This window comes from Pantherophis guttatus, chromosome 3, assembly GCF_059756535.1.
Source record: "Pantherophis guttatus breed Tessera chromosome 3, ASM5975653v1, whole genome shotgun sequence".
Taxonomy (NCBI): Eukaryota; Metazoa; Chordata; class Lepidosauria; order Squamata; family Colubridae; genus Pantherophis; species Pantherophis guttatus.
Genome location: NC_142065.1, coordinates 192,789,548 through 192,799,881, shown reverse-complemented (window position 1 = coordinate 192,799,881; position 10,334 = coordinate 192,789,548).

Below are 10,334 nucleotides of genomic sequence, written 5' to 3'. Positions count from 1 at the left end.
TCTGCAGGATACTGTTAAACATACTTCCAGCAACTTTATTTATTTATTTAAATTTATACGCTACCCCTCATACTTTTAAATGAGGTTGCTACAAGAGAAACAATGTATTTCATGAGTGCTGAACCTAGAAAAGTCCACTTAGCATCCACATTATAGTCATCACTTAAAAAAAAAATCCTTTGAAGTAAACTTTCAAAGCTAGGTGGTTTTTTTCCCCATTCCATGAAATTGAATGAAAACAATGGGGGGGGGGGACCCTGAAGCGAAACTTTCAGCATTTCATTGTAGAGTTAGATAGGATGGAGGGAAAAGCTGGTTATTCTTTTTTGTAGATTTCCGGACAATGACAGCAGGGCCTGTTTAATATAGATTTCAGAGTGAGTTCCCCAGCCAATTTTTGCAATCAAGGCTACAGCATATTTGCCATGGGGAACAGATTTTCTAAAATACTGTGTTTCCCAGCTGGATGCTTCTGTAGCTCCTATAAACACTAGCTGAGCAATTTCATATGCTTCAACAAAGGCTGAGCCAAAGTCATTCTGCTACCACCCAGTTTTCCCAATTTATTTATTTCCTTCTTCGGGGATTTTTCTTAATTCACTCATCTCCGATAATAGCCATGGATTGCTGCTGGTCTCAATCACGAAACAGGTCCAATTCTACATGGCTTTTTTGAGTTTGACGTGTTCAGCTAGGTGTGACTACTACCTATTACATTTTTAAAATTTTTGGGAAAGTGCTTTGCAGTAGAGGGGTTACTGATAATCTGCTGATAGTCACATAAACTCCTAGGGTAGCTATAAAGAAGTGGTTGTTTTAATGTTTTCCATGCATACATTTTTACCTGAACACAAATTTAGCTTTTAAGTAATCAAAGGAGAACCAGCAAAGGAGTAATCTATGATGCAGAGTTCTCCAGTCTGGAAACTTCTAGTTGTTTTGGGAGCCTACTTACAACAGGGGTGGGGAACGATGGCTCTTTTATGACTTGTGGACTTCAACTCCCAGAATTCCTGAGCCAGTCATGCTGGCTCAGGAATTCTGGGAATGAAGTCCACAAGGCATAAATTAACCATCATTCCCAACTCCTGATCTACAAGATATGCGGTTGGAAAATACTTAGATTCAACATAAAACAGGTCAGCAACATTTTGAGATAAATCGTTCAATTTTGCAATTGTGTGCAATTCCACTGGGATAAAAATAAATTAAAAAGATTATTCACTAAATATTAAAGATGCCTGCTATTTTATATGAGAATTTCCAACTTGCCTGATTGAAAAATACTGAAATGTAGTTTTTAAAAAAACTACATTTAATTTAGAATTTCAGGGATGTCATGGCAATTATGGACATCATATGTCCAATCCCTGATTTGCCATAAATAACTCTTCAGCAATAGGTAGGGTGGGAAAAAATAAAATAAATTTCCCATACATAAATGTTTTCTATGATATGTATAAACACACATGCTCCCTTCCTAGATACAGGAATTAATTAATGCTTTTTCTAGAGCTTCTAAATATTTTAGAGCACAAAGCAACAAACGAAAAATAATTTGTTTAAAAAGATGAGAAACACATGTGAGGGTTTCACAAGAATATAAAATGAAACAGGTTTTAAGAAACCTTCCTTAAACTTATTATAAACCTGAATGAGAAATATAAACTTGCATATTATCAAAATCCATAGTGATATTTATTGAAAGAAACTCTTTTAACATTCTGTTTTGTATATTATTTGATTTTGATTACGAGCAATCAAGAAAATTCACTTTCCCTACAGTACCTTTTAATTTGTTTATTCCTGTTTATTTATATTGTGTACATTTCATGTATTATTGATTGCCAAGAAGTTGAAACAGGTGATCACAAAAATAATTTGAATACACGGATAAATAAATATTTTAAAACGGATAAATTTTCATCCAAAAATCTTCTAATGATATCCTTTTGGGTTCAAATAATACTTGATTAGAGATATGCCAACACTTCCTTTTGGTTTCCATTTGGAGGAAAAAAAATGGAATCAGAGACTGTCTTCCTGAATAAATACACTATAAATCATGGGAAGTAGAAACTGCAGTTCTTCAAACATTTGTTTTGTTCTTCTATTCACTCTGGCCAAGAAGTTTTCCTATCCAACATTGTTTGCCTAATTTCTTTTTCAAATAATGGGCAGACAGGAATTTGAATATATAATTTCACAGCATAGGCAAATTTTTGGAGAGCATATTCACTCTCATATAGGTTTCCTGTTTGTTTATAAATACCCCTAATACTTGTTTTTTTAAGACACCTTTTACCAAAATTTGTGCTTTCTCTTTGCATCTTTCTCCAATGTGGCTTTATTGAATTTCTGTAGCATAGGTTTTGTTTAATTTAATTTTCCTTTAAAATATCTATTTTATAACTTTCCCAAGCCTCAGTGTTTCTTAACAGAATATGTCAGATAGAAATAAAGTACAGCCATGGCTGCCATCTGTATATTGGCTGGGTTTACTTTGGCAGATCATGGAAAAGGGATTTAAAAGCAATTCATTGTGGCTTTCTTTGACATTCTTAGAGGGAAACACCAGTTTCCCAACTTAAATTGATTAACAGTGAATGATGCCATGCTTTGTGTATGATAGTCATCTTACCATGGGGATGATGATTTAAAGAATGGAAGAGTGAGACTTCCAATTCTGCTATTCTACTATTACCAACTACTTATCCTACACTGATCTTTGTCATATTCTAAAACTGAAACATATTGTTAAATACTTTGGAAATCAGGATACTTTGCTATGATTTAACCCAATTGAAATCAAAAGACTAAACCAGATTAAATTTAAAGCAACCTGGCTCAACCAGTTTACCGATTAAGGTTTGTTTTATTAGGATTTGGAGATTTATACCTCTATCCCAGGCCCCTTGAGTGATGCCATGGATGTCCTATCCCAGTGTCTAGGGCAGGGGTGAAATCTACTTACCTTCCAAACCAGTTTAGAAGTGCATGTGCCATGCCCACATGCTTTCTTTGCTCGCTCGCGTGGACACGGGTGTCACATGCACGCTTGGACCCTTTGCACATGCGCAAACCCTTCTACACATGTGCAGAGGGTAAAAAACAGGTTACTTCCGGGTTAAAACCAGGAAATAACAATGACTGGGCAGGTGGGTGGAGCCTCATGCCACCATCGTTACCGATTCTCCGAACCATGGCCGCCATTGCTACCGGTTTGACCGAAGTGGTCCAAACTGGGAGCATTTCACCCTTGGTCTAAGGGCTGTTGGGGAATGGATTGGGTGAAACAGACTCCAATTCAACACTTGCAAGGTGTAGTTGCTGTGAGTATTTGGACCCCTAAGCGGTGGTGGGTTGCTCCCAGTTCGGACCAGTTCACAAGAACCGGTAGTAAAACCGGTGGGAGGCCCCGCCCACCACCCCGGATGTCATCATCGGTGATCTGCGCATGCGTACACGCGATCCCATTGCGAACCGGTAGTAAAGGTAAGTAGAACCCACCCTTGCCCCTAGGAAACAAGGATTTTCCATCTTTGGTTCTGAATGGGGTGGCACTGCCCCAGACAGACCTGGTATGTAATCTGGGAGTCCTTAAGAAGTAGGTTGCAACTGTGGCCAGGAGAGCCTTTGTTTGCACATGTTCAAGTAGTATGCTAGTTGCATCCATACCTGGGCTGAGAGACCTGCTCACAGTAACTCATGCCCTTGTAATCTCCAGATTAGACTATTGTAACTCTACGTGGGGCTGCCTTGAAAGACGATTCACCAACTTTAACTAATGCAGAATGCAGCCATAACTAGTGCCAGATATAAGGTACACATAACACTACTCCTGCATGAGCTGCAGTGGTTACCAGTGTGTTTCTGGATGCAATTCAAGGTGCTGGTGCTTACCTATAAAGCCCTCCACAGCTTGGGGCCAGGAATTGCCTCCCCCTCCCAGAATTTCTACCCTTCCAATTTGTCTGTGAAGATTCTCAGTCAACCAGGTCATCGTTGCTCCAAAGGTACTTTTTCAAGAGGCAACTGCACTTTTGGTTTTTCTTTGAAGATGTTTCCAGGGCTGAAGAAGCTTATTGAATGAGAAATGAAATGTCTTCAAAGAAAAATCAGAAAGTCAGTTGCCTCTTGAAAAAGTACCTTTGGGATACCCTTCCCGTTAGATCAAATAGGATGGGTGTGTTGTAGATTCCATCAGCCAAAGAATGTTGGCTTTTTAATTGTAATATATGTTTTTCAATTGAGAGCTGCCCAGAAATGAAACAAACAAACAAACGTTTATTATTACATAGAGTATGGTAGGGTATGAATACATATATAACAGCTGCTTTTGTTAAATAACCTACAACTTCTCTCCAAGATCTTTTGGTGAGTACTTGTGGCTATTATTTTTACAGTAAAAAAATTGCAACAGTATATTAATTAAATCTATTTGTGTAAAATGTATAGGGATAGAATCAGAACAAGAGACTGGGTAGAATAATTCGGAATGGCTTTTCTCAGATGAAAGTGGTTAACTGGTTTAATATATTTTCTTTTTAAGCACCTGAAATGGAACTCCAGGAACATTGCATTGAAACTGAATACACAAGTAATGGGACTAGATAAATATAATTCTGTAGGACTAACTGATTCAGATGGCAGAAGATGTAACTTTATACACTGGGAAAAGGGGGGAAATATAACATATAATCCATCTGTCATGCCTGAATTTTCATATATTGTGGGTCTTTCTTAAGAGTAAGGAATAAAAGAATATTTGTACTATTTTTTCTTTAGAAAGGATATCAGATTTTTTCCCCTATTGTGTTGTTGTTATCTAATAGAATTCTGACCAAAAAAAAAATCAACATTGGCAGTGCTTGAAGAGGGCAGTAGTTCTTCTAGATTTCTGTTTTTCCAACTAATTCTCAAGATTCTTAAATATAGTTTTATTAATACTTTCTATTTCTACAGCTGTCCATTCATACAAGAGGTTGGATCAGTGGTGAAATCCAAATTTTTTACTACTGGTTCTGTGGGCATGGCTTGGTGGGTATGGTGGGTGTGGCTTGGTGGGTGTGGCAGGGGAAGGATACTGCAAAATCCCCATTCCCACCCCACTCCTGGGGGAAGGATATTGCAAAATCCCCATTCCCACCCCACTCTGGGGCCAGCCAGAGGTGGTATTTGCCAGTTCTCCAAACTACTCAAATTTTCTGCTACCGATTCTCCAAAGTGCTCAAAATTTCTGCTACCGATTCTCCAGAACCTGTCAGAACCTGCTGGATTTCACCCCTGCGTTGGATGTCGTATAAGGGTTAAAAACAGCAATATACAGTTTAAAACAACAAGTAAAATGGACATATTGGGGAATAAAGCTAGACCAATGTATAATAGACATTAATAACCTGGCCTACAGCTTGCAGAAAGAGATGGTTTCTCAGGGCTTCCTTGAAGGACAGCAGGGTTGCTCCTATGTGGATTGCAGGAAGGCAGTTGCAGCCAGAGAGAAGGCACTTGAAAATGTCATTAGACTTTCTCTTGGTGTTTTAGCTTGCTTGCTTGTTGGAAGTGAAATAGAATACTGTTGCTGTTGGCCTCATATATCCTCCCATTGCTCTAAAAATGTATTCCTTTTTCCAACACCAGAGATTACCTTACTAACTTTGGCTGATCCTTAATTAGTGCAGCTGATTGGATCAGGTTAGTTCTTAGATAGAACACCATCAGCAAATTCCAGTATGACAAACTAGTTGGAAAGTCAACAAAATATCCCATCAGAAGGAAATACAAAATCACATCAACAGTGCTGCTGGAAAAAAAAAAACTACGTGAAGGTATCAATGAAATCTCAATGAAAGGTTAAGTTTGTCCTTAAAAAAGACACATATAGTTCTTTGCCAGGTTAAAGTGTTAGAAATGGTACAGTGTTAAACTGATTTCTATGTAAGGAGGAACTGAAATCCAGAGAGAAAATGTGCATAACAGATGTTTCAATATATAAAGCCACTTACTTATTGGTAAATGACTAAGAGAATAAACAAGGGTATGAGTAACTATGCAGCTAATATGGTGGCAAATTTCATGGTTCCGTTTTTTCATGGTTTCTATTTCCTCCATTTGAAAACCTTCGGAATGAATTCTCTACTACTAAAATAAAACAAACAAAAAAGAACTTATCATTGTAAAACAAATGATTGAAACAATATTATTAATTACTATGAATCTCTGAGAGTTTGATCGATTCATGGCAACAGGTACAGAGATGGATAGATAAGTAACAGTGGATAATACACAAATTAGATTGCAAATTGTTAGATTATTAAAAGATTAGATTATTACAAACCAAATATTTGAAATTCAGCTCTTAAATCCAGTTCTTAAATCAGAGTTTTACTGAAGAAAGATAGAGCATATTACAAGGGGAAAAATCATCTGGGACATAATTTTAAAAAATGAGTATCTTCAAGAGCAAATAAAAATCATAAAAGCAAGAAGGAAGAAAAGGCAGGCAGGCAGGCAGGCAGGAAGGATATCAATGGACTTGGAAATATAAGATACCACAATTATTTGGCCTATTTATTGGAGACCATTACATGGGAATTTTGTTTAATTACAAGCAGGTGAAGGTTGAAGATTATGATCTTTGTTAAGGTTAAATGAGGTTACTTTGTTAACCTTATTTAAGATAGTAACATTATAACTGCAAGCCTAGTTAATTCCGGGCAATTTCCATGAAGACAACTAGGGAACAACAATCTTTTTTAGCAATATGTGACTTTGCATTGTCCAGGCAGCTTTTTTCAAGGCAAAATTTCAGGATTGTGGCAGAATTTGTGCTAACATAAATGTGACCTATGCCTACGCTTTCATGGTCTCGGTGTAGGAACTCAAAAAACATGCAGTCCCAAATATGCAGCACTAAATTACACTGCCTTCAGCACTTTAAAACTGGAGTCCTTTTTAGGTGGGTAGGCAGAAATCCATGGTTTTATTTAGCATTTTATTTAGCATATTATCTCAAGCTAGCTATAGTTAAAATTAATCTGCTGTGATGCCAATTGAAGCTGCCATAGGGACAGATTTGTCAATAATGGTATTTGCAGGGAGAACAATAGTGAGGGAAATCAAAACATCAGCAACCTGAGATATTGTGTTGCAAGCCTCACACCTTTTCTATATGTGTTATGATGTCACATGTGTGCTCCAAAGAGTTTGTCCTTCTCTAATGCATCATTCTAATAAAAGCAGCGAGTTCCAACGGACACATAGAACAGAGAATAATAGAGTTGGAAGGGATCTTGGAAGTCTTCTAGGCCAACGCCTTGCTCGAGCAGGAGGCCCTATACCATTTTAGACAAATGGTTGTCCAGTCTCTTTTTGAAAGCCTCCAGTGATAGACCACCCACAACTTCTGAAGGCAAGCCATTCCATTGGTTGATTGGTCTCAGTGTTAGGAAATTTCTCCTTAGTTCTCTCCTTGGTTGGTTTCCAACCATTGTTTCTTGTTTCCCAATTGTTGTATTTGTAATTTGTATTTGTAATTTGACATTGTAATTGTTGTAACAATTTGGAAACTGATTAGTTATATTGAAGACAAACCCTGGAAACTAAAATTATAACCTGAATGTACACATCAAAAATGTTCTTATTAACAAGCATCAGCTAAAGTTATTTGAAGATAGAATCCACTGGAGAATTGCATGTCTTTCAGTTTCCAACCTGCCAAATTCAGTATTAGCTTAGAACAAGAGTGGACATTTTAGAATTCAACAAAGAGTGGACACTTTAGATTCCAACAAAGCTCCAACTCCAATCTCAATTACAATATTTTATGCTTCCAAAGTCTTAGTGAAAATTGAAGGAACTGTAAGTGAGAAATGTCAGAAGAGGAGAATTGTAAAAGTCATGGTGGCACAATGGATAGAATGCAGTTGTGTAAGCTAATTCAGCTCGCTGCCAAGATTTAACATCCTTCCAAGGTTGGTAAATGAGGATCTAGATTGTTGGGTGCAATATAATGAACCCTATCACTCTGCTAAACAAATAATTCCCCCAACACTGTCAAACTATTTACTAAGTCTGTACTACTATTAATCTTCTCATCTTCTCATCGTTCCCATCACCCATCTCCTCCCACTTATGAGTGTATGACTGTAACCTTGTTGCTGGTATCCCTACGATTTATATTGATATTGTTTCCTGATTGCTTATTTGTAACCTATGACTATCATTAAGTGTTGTATCTTATGATTCTTGATGAATGTATCTTTTATTTTATGTACACTGAGAGCATATGCACCAAGACAAATTCCTTGTGTGTCCAATCACACTTGGCCAATAAAGAATTCTATTCTGTTCTGTTCTGTTCTGTTCTGTTCTGTTCTGTTCCGTTCCGTTCCGTTCCGTTCCGTTCCGTTCCATTCCATTCCATTCCATTCCATTTCACTTCACTCCATATTTTCTATTCTATTCTATTCTATTCTATTCTATTCTATTCTATTCTATTCTATTCTATTCTATTCTATTCTATTCTATTCTATTCTATATGCTGATTCTGTAAACCACTTAGAGAGTGCTCAAAACCACTATGAAGCAGTATGTAAGTCTAATTGCTATTGATATAACACACAATGTTATGAAATAAGCGCTCTAGAAAGATATGCAGTTTGCCAGATTAAACCAGTGGTGGCTGGGAAATTCTGGGAGTTGAAGTCTACACATCTTAAAGTTGTCGTTGTTGAAAAACACTGGATTAAACTGATCCATGAATACCTTTATGAATATATACATACTATTACTGCAATCTATTCCTATTTTAATACCAGTTTCTCATTGTCAGCAGATTGAGAGTGGTGATGAATTCCTTCCATCACTTTTATTTTAGCTGTGTGCCTTGGAATCTTTTGCCTATTTTTCCTAAACATAAAGATGCTTGGAATGTAGTTCTGGGACATCTCAGAAGGTGGCAGCATCTATCTGACCTTATCTGGGTTCATTAGCTAGAGTTAAGCCAGGACTGAATTTGGAGGGAATCCTTCCAGTGGATACCAGAAGTATAAACTGGTGCAGTGATGGGTTTCAAATATTTTTTTTTACTATCGGTTCAGTGGGTGTGGCTTGGTGGGTATGGCATGGCTTGGAGGGCATGGCAGGGGAAGGATACTGTAAAATCTCCATTCCCACCCCACTCCAAGGGAAGGATGCTGTAAAATCTCCATTCCCACCCCACTCCAGGGGAAGGTTACTGCAAAATCCCCATTTTCTTCTGATCAGCTGGGACTTGGGAGGCAGAGAATAGATGGGGGGGTGGGGCCAGTCAGAATTTTTACTACCGGTTCTCCGAACTACTCAAAATTTCTGCTACCGGTTCTCCAGAACTGGTCAGAACCTGCTGAAACTCACCTCTGGACTGGGGTATGCAACAAAAAGAAAAGCCTGAACTTCATGGAGGAAAGCAATGGGAAAACCACAATAGTGCTGCTGTCAAAAAAATTATGTGGATGTTGTCATGAAACCTCTACAGTTTGAACTCAGTTCAAAGAAGACATCATTTTATACAGTGGTGGGTTGCAACCAGTTTAACAACCAGTTCGGTGAGTGTGTGCTTTGCATGCGCAAGCGCCTAACACACTTGCACACAGCATTCAAAATACAGCAATTTGAAGCTCAGCTGCTTACCTTCTAAGGCAGCCACGGTAAGTAGAACAGCGGAGGCGTGGAAATCAGCTGTGCCACGCGAATCAGCTGAGCCAGAAAGAAGGAAATATAGGGGAGGATAGGGCAGGGCTGGGTGAGTGGGGCCAGCTGATTATCGGAACTACTGATTCACCCAAACCAGTCCGAACCGGCAGCAGCCCACCACTAATTTTATACAAGCATCATATAGAACTTGGAATAATACATTTGAAAAGGTCCTTGGAGGTCTTCTAATCCAACCTGCTCCTGCTCAAGCTGGAGACTTTATGCCATTCTGGACAAATGGCTGTCCAGCCTCTTCTTGAAAACCTCCAACTCTGCGAGGGAAGCTGTTCCAATGTTTAATTGTTCTCGCTGTCAGGAAATTCCTCCTTAGTTCCAGGTTGGAACTCTCTCTGATAAGCTTCCTCTCGACAGAGGATCAGGGAGAACTGACTCATAGAACATAGAATAATAGGGTTGGGAGGGACCTTGAAGGACTTCTATCTAACATCCTGCCTCAAGCAGGAGGCCCTATACCAGTGATGGCAAACCTTTCTGGCACCAAGTGCCCAAACCGGAACGTGCATGCGCTGGAGTGCCAGAAACCTGAAGACCAGCTGGCCAGTGTGCACGTGCTTGCCGGCCACCTGGTCTTCGGGTTT